Genomic DNA, 14,188 nt, shown 5'->3' on the forward strand with positions numbered 1-14,188 from the left:
ATAAGCAGTGCCAAATGTTTAACTGATATCAGCTGGATAAGCGGGGTACAGATGAAACAATTTGTTGTAAGAAATGGTTATAGCGCTGCTCTATCACTCAGAGATCCTCATGTTCTGACATAAGAAAGTGATGTTTAATCAAATGTACAGCTATACCACTGACATATTTTATAAACTCACCCATTACATTGTAGACATAAATATTTCAGCTTCTAACATTGCAGCTCTATATATAATATCATAATAAATAATAATAATAAATAATCTTTATTATATCAGAGCCAACGTATTCAACAGGGCTGTACGATTCACAGGATTCATGTCCAAAGTCAGGTATTACAGTCCAAACAATGGTCCAGAGTAGGAATTGTCTCCAACATGTAAAAAATGGCAGATTCTACTGAAGTTTTTGTGGTTTAGGTTATATAGGCATCGGGAAGCCTGGGGGAGCAATAAAATAAAACAAGAATTAAATAAAATTCCCAACCAAGACATTCTGGTAGTACTGGGTTATGATATAGAAATTCTATACAATAATTTTTTGTAAAAAACACAGGAAATGCAGTTTGTAAAATATTCAAATAGAGAGATTATTGGATGTGCAGTAGTGCGTCAGTGATGTTATTGGAATAAGTATATGGTTGTGTCATCAGGATAGAGATTATATTGATTATTTTCTACCTTGGGCTTTGTAGAGATAAAAGGATAAAAGGACCTGGGGATGAACCATGAACAACCTCAACATCCAGAAGAAGTATAGAAGAATTAGAGCAAATAATGTGCTAAACTAGTGGTTAGAAATGGTGGAAATGGTGAAAGTAAGAGAGGACAGGATCCCTGAGGTCAATGGAGTGCAGCAGAGGCTCCATCCCTGAGTCACCAGCACAAACATCTCTATCATGAAATTTGTGGGAATAAGGCTACATTCACACACATGTATGGTGGACGTATATACGGCCGACTTATGTACGGCCGATATACGTCCCCCATACACTTCTATGGGCTCACGGAACCGTACGGGAGCGGTGCAGCACACGTGCGGCACCGTACCGCTCCATAGCCCGGGAAAAGATAGGAAGCGCTCATCCCCTGCTCCTCTCCGCAGCGCCGATGTATGCCTGCTGTACTACGGTACGGCGGGCATACATCGTGTGAATGTAGCCTAAAACTTAAAGTAAGGGGCTAAACAAAGAATTGCAGAGGAGGGTTGGTGAATAGAGGAATGATATATCAAGTCTTAAACTCCAGACTCTGGGGGTACCGCCCATATTGCTCATGATGTTTGGAGGTCAGCAAAAATGAAGACACATGTACAGATCTTGCTTGTACATTTTTCAAGGGTATACACGTCTAAGGGTATACAGCGAGAAGACCCCCACTGCTCCCGGTTCCTCTCCTAACGTTCCACTATGTGTCCTGTCTCTGGGTTGTATGAGTCAGGGTCAGGACCCAGAGCCAAGCATCCCCCTGAGAGGACCTAAGAGGAGCAAGTACTTGTCAGCTGTCCGGTACTGCTCCCGGGTTCTCTTCTGCTTCTAGCACAGTTCTTCTCTGTGTCCTGATGCTGCCACATACAACCAGTGCGGGACGTGGAACATCATGGCACATGGAGGAGAGAAGAAGCTACAGAGTGGTGCAGGGAGGAGAAGAAGAGCCAGGAAAGGAGAGGATTAATGTAATTTTTCGTTTGCTCTGGGGTCACCAGTATTGTAGTAGTTTTTTTATACTATGGGTCTCCAGTATTGTCTTTTATGGAGCCTCCAGTATTATTGTCTGCTATAGGGTCTCCAATATTTGTCTGCTGTGGGTTGTTTCCAGTATTATTAGTTTTATGCTCTGGGTGTTTCCAGTACTGTCTTCTATGTGGTCTCCAGTGTTTGCTCTGTGGTTCTCCAGCATTGGTCTGCTCTGGGGTTCTCCAGTATTGGTCTGCTCTGGGGTTCTCCAGTATTGGTCTGCTCTGGGGTTCTCCATTATTGGTCTGCCCTGTGGTTCTCCAGTATTGGTCTGCTCTGGAGTTCTACAGTATTGGTCTGCTCTGGGTTTCTCCAGCATTGGTCTGCTCTGGGGTTCTCCAGTATTGGTCTGCTCTGGGTTTCTCCAGTATTGGTTTGCTCTGGGGTTCTCCAGTATTGGTCTGCTCTGGAGTTCTCCAGTATTGGTCTTCTCTGGGGTTCTCCAGTATTGGTCTGCTCTGGGGTTCTCCAGTATTGGTCTGCTCTGGAGTTCTCCAGTATTGGTCTGCTCTGGGGTTCTCCAGTATTGGTCTGCTCTGGGGTTCTCCAGTAATGGTCTGCTCTGGAGTTCTCCAGTATTGGTCTGCTCTGGGGTTCTCCAGTATTGGTCTGCTCTGGGGTTCTCCAGTATTGGTCTGCTCTGGGGTTCTCCAGTATTGGTTTGCTCTGGGGTTCTCCAGCGTTGGTCTGCTCTGGAAGGTCTGTAGTACTATTATCAGCTCTATCAATGTCTGCTCTGAATGTAGTATTTGGTTGCTGGGGTGATATTTATTACTGTACTGTAGTATTTATAATTTCTGGGTTGGCATTTTGTCCTGCTATGATCCGTTCATAACAAACAAACTTTCTATTGTAGTGACTAGCTCTCCCCGTCATTACTGACCTGGCGTGTTATCATGCCGCGCAGCATGTTATTATGTTTATAGGATCTTCTGCTTCTCTTTATCTTATCAGATCTTCCATTTTACGGAATAAATGCCTCTAACACTCTGCTTATTACTTCAGGCAAATGTACTTCTGTTTATAATTTTTTTTTCCAGAAGTGAATGTGCATAAATTACCAGAAGAATATCTCGTGTTCGACCCAGTTATCAAAAACTGGATTTGACCGATGAGAATGGGTTAGCAGAATAAAGGACAATAGGGTCCATTATGCTGTGGTGAAGATCATATGAAGGGTGGAAGAACTAAACTGGACAAAGACTGTTTTTACTCAGAGACGCGCAGACAAAATTACACAAGCGTAAAAAGCATAAGCATAAACGTTGGTAAAGCAGATAATATATATACTTAAAGTTAATGTGCAGCTTCATTTATTCTGTCATGTGTAGGTTTAATGTATTTTTGATGATGGTGAGAAGTTGTGTTTTTCTCAAAGGTTTAAAGCAAAACATTTTAGATGATTGAAGTCACCACTAGAGGGAGCTAACTATGTATTTTGTTATTAGTGTCACCAGTATACAATGACAAGCAAAATGTTTTGAACTTATCTCAACTTCCACTACAGTTTTGCATGTGAAACTACCATAATTTTATAGACAATCATCTTGGATATCCATAAAAATATACACGGATAAACAAAGATTTTACTTGAAACTGTATAACATGTACTTAGATTCTTGTCATGCAACTTCATTGTTTAGTCCAGTCACTGTGACTGTGGTAATTTTTTTATATTTGTTACCCATGGTCTCCTTCTTTCAAAAATCAACTTAAAAAATTATGCTTATGAGCCAAAAGGGATCTGGAGGGTGTTACCAGAGTACCGTAGTTTCACAGGCTGTTACACTTTCTTTTCCTCTCTCTGCTCTCTCAGCACTTCCCCCTTCCCCTGCCTAATGTAATCTCATGGCAGCAGACAATGGTGTGGCACACAGTGGGAGGGGGGGGGGGGGTAAAAATCTCTGGGTGTGAATTTTTGCAATTTTTTTGCTCTTTTGCGACATTAGACACACAAAAACAGGTATAAGATATCCAAATATTTTCTTGTGAATGTAGCGGTTCTTAAAGCAGAAGTGCAGGGCCATTGCACAATTGCTTATATGATCTTTGCTATGCTTTAAGAACCCCTGAATCTGGATCAATATTTTCTATATTTAGGGCATGGATAAAAAATATAAGAAGATTCCGGTCCCTCAATCTATGAGTAGGTGTCCTTGGTTTCTCATGCTTGATTTTGACGGTAGATTCCCTTTAAGAGGTTACCAGGCCCCATTGGGATGTCAACTTGGCCAAACCGTTACCAGAGTTGGAGCAGTGGATAGTGCTGGAAACTGTGTTTTGATATAGTAGCCAAAAGATCAAGTGGAAAGGAAGCAGCTACGGTTTTAGATAGTAAATGAAGATCAGATGAGAATAGGCCTAAAGCGTAAAGTCGCTACAAATTTATATAGTTTATATATTAATGGATCTCAGGAAAATTTGACTTTAAGAAACACGTAATATATACAATATAAATGAGCAGAGGGGGAGACTACATGTAGCTTGTGTATAAACTGTAATAAGGGGATTTTAACATAGGGTTTTCTTGTTAAAAATATTTAACCCCGATCCGTAGGTTATGGGAGAAATGTGTAATAACTGGGAGTCCAGCTGCAGTGACACTCCGGATGGGCAGAAAGAGAGACCTCCATCCATATTACAATAAAGAAAGTTAACTTTTAGCACTGTCATAAAACTTTTTTTGTTGATACATCTAAAAAAACATGTTCAAAATTGCACCTAGACTAACGGACACACTTTGAAATGATCTTACTTGTAGCGAGTGCTCTTCGCCGTCAGTACTAGTCTACCTTCTTTTTTAAAAATGTATTTATAATATTTTACTTTATAATTTCCACAGTGAAGATTATCTGTATATAGGGAAGATTTAACATTTGCTGTTATACATTATAAACAAAACATACCTTGAGAATGATGAAGCAACACATCACCGTGTTGTCCCTGACAGGCAGAAGTAATCAATCCCTGCACCATCCCCCAGCTGCTGTATATGAGTCATCCAGCTCAGGTCGATTAGTTCTGTCTGGACAGTTCAGGTTGCTCCTGTGTAATGTGTTCATGTACAGCAGCCAGCCTGCACCTAGCTTTCCCAAGGTCCTGATTTCTATAATTGTTGTTTGAGCAAAACCACTTAGTTCAGGGACTAAACAAGATGGGGGTCACTTACTAAGGGCCCGATTCGCGTTTTCTCAGCGTGTTACCCGAATATTTCCTGAATTGCCCCGGGATTTTGGCGCACGCAATCGGATTTTGGCGCATCGGCGCTGGCATGCACGCGACGGAAATCGGGGGGCGTGGCCAAACGAAAACCCGACAGATTCGGAAAAACCGCCGCATCTAACAAAAAAAATGTGTCGCGGAGCTTGCACTTACCTTCACTCAGCCCAGCTCGGTGTATTCCAGTGCGTTCTGGGGAACTTCAGCACAGCAGCGCCACCTGGTGGACGTCGGAGGAACTGCCTTAATAAATCCCGGCCGGGCCGGAATCCAGCGCAGAGAACGCGCTGCTAGATCGCGAATGGACCAGGTAAGTAAATCTGCCCCGATATGTGTAGCTACATCATTTTCAAGGTATGTTTGGTTCATAATGCATTAGAACAAATTGTAGTTTTACTTTAAAATTAATTTGTCAGACATTGTTTTCAAGGCACTGCAAGGGATTGTGTCATTAAATTCTGCCTGTAATTTGTGATGACCCCTCAATTAAATGGTAACACTCAGTTTTCAATATAGTCATACATTTCTAGAATGAATAACTAGGAAGAACAGAACAGTTATGGTGAATGCTACATTTACTAAACCAGACGTTTCAGGAGAGATGTACAGATATACAGAGGGAGGTTTATCAGGACTTTTACTCCAGTTTCTTGGCTTACGAGTACTAAAATAATAGCAATCACTAGCGAACTGACAGTAATTTTGATTATTTCCTCCTTCTTGCCATCTCTATGCCAAGTGGGCTTGGAGGGGTTATAAAGGGGGGTGGGGGGGTTGTAGCGGAGTGGACTAGCTATATCCTGCTAATATTCTACCCCAGAGCCTCCTGATGTATCCGGCAGGGGCAGAGGAGCGAAGGAGAATAACTGTCCCATATAGTATCTATGCCAGTGAAGCACCTATAAAATATATAAAATAGACTTCATTATGGGAACAAATATATGTCATAGATAGAAAACAAACATCTGCCAGGCCTGGACATGTACTTATTTCCAGTAATATAATTTTCACAGTTTTGGAGCAATCCAGTTACACGGTGCAGAAATTAAATAAGAATAAATGAGGCTGTGAAGTTCTCTTCATATGACTGGTAAACAACAGATTGATGTTCCTTGCCAAGAAAACACGTTTCGAATTCCGTCACGAGGTGTTATATTTTCACTTATTTTTAAGTGCAAAGATTCCAAATCAGGAATAAGGTGGTGTACATATTTAGGATCATAAACATGAATGGGTAGACTTGCCAGTGAACAAAAATGACTTCTTATGAGATCAAGAAAAAACATCCAGTCCGAAATTGGGGAAAACATTGAAAATGGAAAACCTACCATATCTGTTCCAATATTGCTCCTATGTCCAAATAGGAGTCAAAGGTAATTACCCACTTTTTTAAAGTGTTTCTGCAGCATGAAAAAAGTGCACCAGAAAAAAAATGGTGCATTCTGCCGGAGCAGCACGGGGGGCGCCAGATTCATCAAGACCGTGCGACACATTTTTTGAATCTGGCGCACACTGCACCCTCTACAGGCACTATTTTTGACAAATGTGGGCTGATGTGTAGATACACATTATTGGAATGATAGATGGAGGACTATGCTGTGCCATGGCACTGTTACCGCCAAGCTGTGTATGTAAATCTGACCCGAGGAAGGGAGCAGTTCTTTCCCGCACTGGGATTGTATTGCATGCGATCGAATTGTGGCGCAGCTGTGCCAGCTTCCATGCGACACAAATGGGGCGGCATGCCGTAGGACGATCCAACTGATTCGGACTGAGCGCAGGATTTACGATTCTAATTGTGTCGCAAGACATGCACTTTCATGTACCAGGAAGAAGAAGGTGAACTCTGTCGGACCTGAGCAGGGAAGCGACACATGCAGGATATCGGGCGCACAATCTTAGTGAATCGCGGCACAGTGCTTGATCGTTGGACAATGCACTTTCGTGGAATCTGCAGGACCGGGTAAGTAAATGTGACCCACTGTCTATCATAGTCTATCAAACCAATAAATGTGCAGGTCCAGGGGACGCATCGCCCCACGTCTTGAGGACACTTGACATAGTGCTGTACCTATGGCACAACACAACAAGATGAGCAGCATGTTGCTTTGTTGAACTCACTTTCACAAATTTTTCTGCTCTATAGTTCTAATGTGCTTCAAAGAAAATCTACCATCAAAATCGATCATGATAAACCAGGGACATTACTCATTGAAGACACATACAGACATTTGTAAGGGTGCAAAAAATCCTTTATGCTGTTTGTTTTTGTAATTCTAACATTGCAATGGACTTTGTAGTGATTTTATGGTGTTTTTTTTTTTTTAAAGCAAAGTTTACATAAAAGGTTTGTATTATGGAAAACCTAACTATGACTATGATTGTAGCTTTACTGGTGCCACCTTTTGCCTCCATCTCACTGTCTACATGTTGTTGTGAAGAAATCCAGACTCTTTACAGTGTTGTAAAATACATTACGACACAACCACACAGAATTGTTATGCTTCAATTCGTATAAACAATTAAAAGTAAATTTAAGAAGAGCCTAAAATTGGAACAGCAGCATGGCCTTGTATACTATTGTGTGTGATGTTATCAGTGACTAGTCTTTGGCTCGAGAGAAGATTGCATTCTTCTTATGACCACAAGGGCTGGTCTGAATAGTGACATAGAAGCGCTATTGCTATCTGCATTTAGAAACTACACTTCAATCTGTGCCGTATTTCGAAGTGTGTTTGGACGAGAGTTTGACCTTGGTTGCCCTTATGGCTTGTACAACTTGTCCGCTGTTTTAGGACAAATTCACATCTGCAGTTTTTTAGATAAGAAAGTTATGTTCTATGATATTCCACGAAAAGTGCCTGGTAACTGATAAGGCGGACTGCGAACTCTTTGATATGTAGATCATGTGATCAAGTATGCGACAAACACTCATTACTTTCTTCACTATTTGCACTACTGTATGTACCTACACTGCTGCAAAAAGTCTTTGCCCCCCTTTCAGATGCTACTTTCTGCTTTTGGCTTATTGAGGAGTTTTTAATATTTTTCTAGAACGTAATGTTGGACAAAGGTAAAATCAAAAAAATATTTTTGGTCATTAATGTACACTCTGCCACCATTTTGACAGGAAAAAAACTGAATTGTAGATATTTTTGTTAATTTATTAAACAAGACAAACTGAAATATCACATGGCGATAAGTATTCAGGCCCTTTGCTCAGTGCTGAGTAGAAGCAGTTTTGGAGCTGGTGCAGCCAGGAGTCTTCTTGGGAAGATACAACTAGTTTCTCACACCTGGATTTGGGGATCCTCAGCCTCTTCCTTGCACACTCTGCCATAAAGCCCCGACTGGTGGAGGCTGCAGTGATAGGTGACTTTGTGGAACTTTCTCTCTACTGCATCTATGGAGCTCAGCCACAGTGATCTTGTGGTTCTTCATTACCTCTCTCACCAAGGCTATTCTCCCATGATTGCTAAGTTTGGCTGGATGATCTGGTCAAAGAAGAGTAGTGGTCATCCCAAACTTCTTCCATTTAAGGACTATGGAAGCCACTGTGCTCTTAGGAACCTTGAGTGCTGCAGAAATTATTTTGTAACTTTTTGTAAGGGGGCTGAATACTTTCCATTCCCACTGTACACACACATTACAAGAACACAATAGGTAAAGTGGCCAACTCCTTTAACTACTCCTAGCTGTGGGAGGATAATGTCCTTGGCCTTATGTTCTTTTTTCCTTTCTCTGGATTAACAGTGCAGGATTACAGTTTAGACTTGATAGACCTGCATCTGCACCAAAGTAACTAATAAGTAATCTCATTTTGCAAATCAAATAATTTATCAGTGCTGTTCTATTCAAATTTGCTATTGTTTCTTTATGTTTTACATTTTTTTGTGTAAATGGTGTGGCATATATGTAAATACCACCAGAACAAGACATGTCCAAAATCATAATGAATTTAAAAAAAAGAAAAAATCTATACAACAACACCAGAAGGAAAAGTAAAAACAAGAGTCCAAGTTGTACCTAGAGCGAGGGCTCAACCTAATAATGCAGAACTATCAAACATCTTCAAGTTCTATGTGACTCGACTATATTGTATGAATATTTAGGCTATATAGCATGGGCATGGGAAAGCCTGGCACAAACAATAATGCTGTAAAAAATTATGTTGATTGCTGAATGTTATAGGGGAGAAACCCCAATACAGCACAAGGAAAATGCTAAGATGAAAAATCAAGCACTGACCACTAGAGTACCCGAAAAACAAGTCCCAAGTTGCAGAAATTACAAAGATTTGGGCCTTCATTGGCCCCCATCACTATGAAAACTGAAGACGAGTCAGTGACTTAAATTTATTTCTGTCATTTGTCTACCAAATGCTTCACAGCTGCAGTGAGTGGAGGGAAGACTATGACCACATGGTTATCTACATTTAGTAAGTCATCTAGTCTCGTGAGCTTGCTACTATAACATGCTCTGAACCCTCCACTCTAAGACCTCATAAACAAGACCGTATGTGGTGCCATGAGCTGGCCGATTAGCCTGATAGTTTGAGGTGGTGCATTCCAGAGAATAGGTGCAGCTCATATTTATTATATGTATTATTATTATTAGGATTCTGTATTATTGGCTTATTTTCAGCATTTTTGGAGCTGGAAGCATGGAATACTACACGCATCTGCAATAACCGAAAATAACATAAGGAGCACAATGCAAACAAAACGATCTGTCATATGTGACGGCGTAGAGTGAGGCCTAACTCAACAAATCCCTTTCTCCATACTTTCAATTGTCCTTTATTTGCTAGGAGCTTAACTTGTCATCAGCAGTCATAATAATATCAATCAGGCCGCATTACTGTTACATTACTGCCCCGCACTTTGCCGCATGTTTACAATAAGAATCAACTGTCCATTGAACTTGTTTGTTGTATCATATTTTCCGGCTTAGAGAAATGAGCGAATTGTTTTGGACTAAGAACAGGATTCTTGGCCTTGGTTTTGTCCTGGCTCTGTCTTGTATATACAACTGGAACAAATTCAATGTTCTGAACACTGTGTCTACTTACCATCTGTGTGACCCATATTGAAACAAGTAGGGTTGGTCTGGAATCCATTCCCATGGACCAACAGTAACAACTTGGTGTATTTTAGGGGTTAGTATTCCTTCTTTATATGAAGATCTAAGAAAATATGTTAATCAGTTTGTCACTTTCAAAACAAATTATATTGAAAGGAAGTCTACCATTTGTTTTCATGCATTGTGAACCAAACATACATTGAGAAAGGTATAGCTGCAGAAACATATCTTGTTTAAACCCTGATCCAAGTGGCTTTGCTCAAAAAACAATTATAAAATTCAGGAGCTCGGGAAAGGTGGGTGCATGCGGGCTGCTGTGTCTCACGGAGCTTCCTGAACTGTCCAGACAGGACTAATCAACCTCAGCTGGATGAGTCATAGACAGCAGCTGGGAGATGGTGCAGCAATTGATTACTTCTGCCTGTCAGAGACAACACAGTGATGACATAATTCTCTGAAGCAGTGCATAATTAGGGTAAGAGGAGAAGCGCCGGGGCAGTCACTGAAGCCTCATTATTTCCTAATTGTTTTTTCAGCAAAACCACTCAGTTCAGGGATTAAACAGATTTTACCCGGTCCCGTCGCGATCCCACGGTGCGTTGTCCGACGAGGATTTGGGTCCGGCGCGATTCACTTAGATTGGCACCCGAGTTCCTGCATGTGCCGGAGTTCACCTGCTTCTTCCTGGTGTATGTGAGTGCTTGATCATGCAACACAAATCCTTTTTTAAAATACAGCAGTTTGTCCAAGTCCGTCGGGTTGTCCGACGGCCCGCCCCCCTGATTTCTGTCGAGTGCAAGCCAGCGCTGATGCGCCAAAATCCGATTGCGTGCGCCAAAATCCTGGGGCAATTCAGGGCAAATCGGAAATATTCGGGAAACCTGACGAAAGTGCGCCGTTCGGACCCTTAGTAAATGAGCCCTATTATGTTTACTTTTATTTATTTATTTATTACTGGTTTTTTTTAATTTAAATTTACAATTATAAATATGTTAACAATTGTATGATGTAGATTTTCTGCATCTTAGGCCCCATGCAGAAAAACGTAAGGGGGTGGGGCCATTTGACAGTACAATATGCGGCCATATCGGGGCCCCTATAGACATCAATGACACACGGTCATGGTGCAAATGTCCTATATTTTGTAGGATTACGGCACCGGAAGCTTGGCTTTCAACAGAAGCGAGGGGTGAGGAACGGTCACCCCTCCTCTCTCCTGCACCTGGCTGTATGCTCAGCCGGATTCATCTGCATGTGGCCTCATCTATTTCATTCTTTTGTGTACATTAGTTGACAAAAGATACTACCACCATAAAATTAGTAACTTTCAGTTATTACTGAGATAACAAAATATTGGAATATTTTACATACAGGGATAATACCACAGTGATATCACAGTACAGCGATAATGTGCCCAGTCATATAACAGTAAAAGGATTTTACCCACAGTGCCACCACAGGACAAGGATAATACACAGTGATGTCACATTATAAGAATAATACACAATGATGTCACATTACAGAGGTAATACACACAAGTGATGTCACAGTACAGGGATTGTACACAGTGATGTCACAGCACTAAAATAATGTACACAGTGATGTTACAGTACAGGGATGATATACATAGTGAATAGGAATAATACACACAGTGATTACAAAAACAGTGATGTCACAGTACAGGGATAATACATACAGCGATGTGACAGTACAGGGATAATATACACAGTGATGTCACAGTACAGGGATAATACATACAGCGATGTGACAGTACAGGGATAATATACACAGTGATGTCACAGTACAGGGATAATATACACAGTGATGTCACAGTACAGGGATAATACATACAGCGATGTCACAGTACAGGGATAATATACACAGTGATGTCACAGTACAGGGATAATACACACAGCAATGTCACAGTACAAGGATAATACACATAGTGATGTCACAGTACAGGGATAATACACACAGTGATGTAACAGTACAGGATAATACACATAGTGATGTCACAGTACAGGATAATACGCACAGTGATGTAACAGTACAGGATAATACACACAGTGATGTCACAGTACAGGGATAATATACATAGTGACACCACAGAATAGGAATAATACACACAGTGATGTCACAGTACAGGGATAATGCACACGTTGATGTCACAGTACAGGAATAATACACACAGCGATGTCACAGTACAGGGAAAATACACACAGTGATGTCACAGTACAGGGATAATACACACAGTGATGTCACAGTACAGGATAATACACACAGTGATGTCACAGTACAGGGATAATACACACAGCGATGTCACAGTACAGGGATTATACAAACAGTGATGTCTCAGTACAGGGATAATACACAGTGATGTCACAGTACAAGGATAGTACACACAGTGATGTCACAGTACAGTGATAATACACACAGTACTATTACTGCACATTTAAAGCAAGAATTTAAAAGAAGATGTTATAAAGCAGTGGTGGCGAACCTATGGCACGGGTGCCAGAGATGGCACTCAGAGCCATCTATATGGGCACCCTTGCCATCACCCCAGGGTACAGTCCCAGGCAGCCTAGGACCCTAGATTCTGTATTGGTGTCCTCAGGTGCCTATAGTCTTTAAACCTGTGACAGAGCAGGGAGTAATAAGTTACTGCTTAAATTGTCGCATTGGCACTTTGCAAAAAAAAAAGTGGGTTTTGGTTGTAGTTTGGGCACTCAGTGTCTAAAAGGTTTGCCATCACTGTTATATAGGATTCCATTTTCTTCATCAGACAGAGTTTTAAGCTATTATGGCTGTCAAAATACAACAGAGATATAAGTGAAAGCACAGTGCGAACAATGACACAGTGACATTTGTCATCAATTACACGGATTCTGTATATTATATGTTCACTTGATGGTCTGTGATTCCAGAAAGCCAAGGAACAAGTACATTCAGTCAGCTGGGGCTGGATATTGTAGAACAGCTGAGACTTCATTGCAGCTCATAGCGACTGTTTATGATGAAGCTGAGCTATGAATATTCCCAGTCTTGGAAAACAAGGCTTATGAGACATAAGAAAACTTAAAGAACAAGGACGAGCTTGACAAACCTAGTGTGACTCCCGGAGAACGCAAGATGCTTACAACTCTCTTGTTACATCACATCTGTTATCAGGTATATTTGGTAGATACTACAAACAGTGTAGAGGTGAAATATACCACTAACAGCCAAGATTCCACATAATGCGGGACATAGAATGGATTGTGTAGAGAAGATTCATCTCAATTGAAAGAAATATGGTCAGGTAGTAAGAGTTCTCCTTATGGAGACTTTGCCGATTAAGACCGCCTTATAGGCATGTGGAGACTTATAGCCATTGATGCTCCAATAGGAGATTCTGGGAAATATGCAAATATGTTTTCCAAGTTAGGAAATGGAAAACAATGCCTCCTTTTGCTACCTTTAAAGGCAGCCCCCTTAACACCAAACTAAGCCTAATGATATGATAACCAATATATGTAATCCAGAAGGAACAGATTCCCAATTGTATACAGAGCAGTTTCGTCTGCTCTACCAACTTCCAACTGCTTTGGCTGATTGACAGACTATTCATTGATTGGATCGATTCAAAGAAATATCAGAAAGAACAGCCAATGAAGGTATTCTTATCGCCTAATTCACAAAAACCGACTCAGGGCTCAAGCAGAGTGCAGGGGACAGAAATCCTTGCATTATATAAAAATATGATGCAAGGACTTCTCATCTGCTGGACTGCAGAACTGGCGCTGTAACAGTTAATAAAGTGCCTTCACTGTGGTCCAGCTAGGAGACAGGGTATCCTTGCATCATATTTTGATATAATGCAAGGACTTCCATCTTCCTGCAACAACATTTCTGTTGCGTGCTAGCTGGTGTCGATGTGCCAAAATCCGATTGCGTGCACCAAAATCCCAAGGCAATTCGGCGCAAAGCGGAAATATTTGTGAAACCCGACGAAAGTGCAGCGTTTGGAGCCTTAGTAAATGAGCCTCAGTGTCTCAAAGCTCTCTTAACTCCTAGCTGCAGTCTCATTTCACTTGACAAAGGAGTTTTTATGACTCCGAAAAGCGGCCTATGTGCTGAGACTTTTTATACATTTTGTGACTTTTTTGGGA

General features: G+C 41.1%; 1 protein-coding gene and 1 long non-coding RNA gene across 3 annotated transcripts in view; one reads left to right on the plus strand and one right to left on the minus strand.

The window, feature by feature from the left end:
- RPS4X (ribosomal protein S4 X-linked) overlaps nt 1-14,188 on the plus strand; it is a 501,937-nt gene that overhangs the window by 155,642 nt on the left and 332,107 nt on the right. The gene's annotated exons all lie outside the window — the stretch shown is intronic.
- Nucleotides 1-14,188, minus strand: part of LOC140077173 (uncharacterized) — a 90,493-nt gene that overhangs the window by 2,514 nt on the left and 73,791 nt on the right. The window contains exon 3 of the long non-coding RNA XR_011849722.1: nt 181-441. This is a non-coding gene — a long non-coding RNA (uncharacterized lncRNA). The remainder of the gene's footprint in view (nt 1-180; nt 442-14,188) is intronic.

The sequence above is a fragment of the Engystomops pustulosus genome, chromosome 9, assembly GCF_040894005.1.
Source record: "Engystomops pustulosus chromosome 9, aEngPut4.maternal, whole genome shotgun sequence".
Lineage (NCBI taxonomy): Eukaryota > Metazoa > Chordata > Amphibia > Anura > Leptodactylidae > Engystomops > Engystomops pustulosus.